Raw genomic sequence first — 1318 nt, 5'->3', positions numbered from 1 at the left:
AATCGTCAAACCGACATCAATTTGATATCATTTTGATGTCAATCAACGAATCATTTTTCACTAGGTATATAGATGTCTCAAACATGAAGTCTTAAATAGCTCAGTGGAAAGAGCGGTTGTCTGCCAAGCGGAAGACCCCCGAGTTCGATCCCAACCGGTCTGATGTTTTTCATCATATGGCATTAAAAGTGGACATCTACAGATACACACAAGAGCAGCAGCACCCCCGGCCAAAATTTCTGATCTTTTTTTCGTGTGGATACAATAAAATTTATTAAATTCGAAAAAAGCTTTTTGAGTTAAAGTAATTCTATATGAATACTCTAAGAAGTTCTGAGGAACTCCAATCATGGTATATGTAACTTCCTAAATCATCCTCATAGTATTCTTCCACGAATTCCTAAAAAAGTACAATTCAGGAAAGGAAAAAACTTTAGGAACACTTAAAGAATTCATCGTGCTACCTGGGTACTTTAATACTCATTACAACTAAACATTTTGAGATAAAAAATGGATGTACTAGAAATGTGGGAAATATTTTTTGATCACCTATCTAATGAAGATGATGAGGATAACTTCCAACCTCCACGGGAACATTATATAAAGATCCCACATTTTTTGAAAAAATTGTCGTAGTATACTCATTGACAGGTAAAAGAATTTGAAATTTTGCTGTACTATAATAATTTATTGTTTTAAGTTTATATAAATGTTCTTGCATTATATGTTTTGATTACAATAAACTATATTAACATTATTAAAATAGATTTTAAATCTATCTTGTTTTGTCATCACAATATACCCTAATGGCGTATTTTATTGTGGATTTACACCTGCACGAGTCATGTAAAAACAATACTTGCAAACAGTATGACTTTTTACTTTAGGGTAATATTTGAAAAATATAATATATATTTTAATGGTTATATAACTTTAATTAAGAATAAACAAAATTTTATTAGAACAACAGATGATTTTATAATCAATAATACAATTTTACAAAATTATTATCTCGTGTATTTGTCATAGTATTGTTCTGCCTAACCCACTGCTTGCAGTCGTGAGACAGCATTAAGTAACTTTGGGTTGTCATGAATCACATAATAGTAGTAGATGGTGATGTCTGTAACTTATTTCTGCTCTAGGGAAATGACTCGGAGAGGTATTATCGGAAACACCTTATGTAATATTACTGTAATATTGCAAAATTACTGTGATATTACTGTAATACTATGTGCTCTGTCGGATTTGAAATCGTGACTCTTTATATTTTCTTATCGAAACGACTCTTTCACATTTATACACTAGCGGTATGCAT

Source organism: Odontomachus brunneus, unplaced genomic scaffold (assembly GCF_010583005.1).
Source record: "Odontomachus brunneus isolate Ranch 3 - 2012 unplaced genomic scaffold, Obru_v1 Obru_scaffold_143, whole genome shotgun sequence".
NCBI classification, from domain to species: Eukaryota; Metazoa; Arthropoda; class Insecta; order Hymenoptera; family Formicidae; genus Odontomachus; species Odontomachus brunneus.
The sequence above is the reverse complement of the archived record's forward strand: the minus strand, read 5'-3'. Positions refer to the sequence as shown.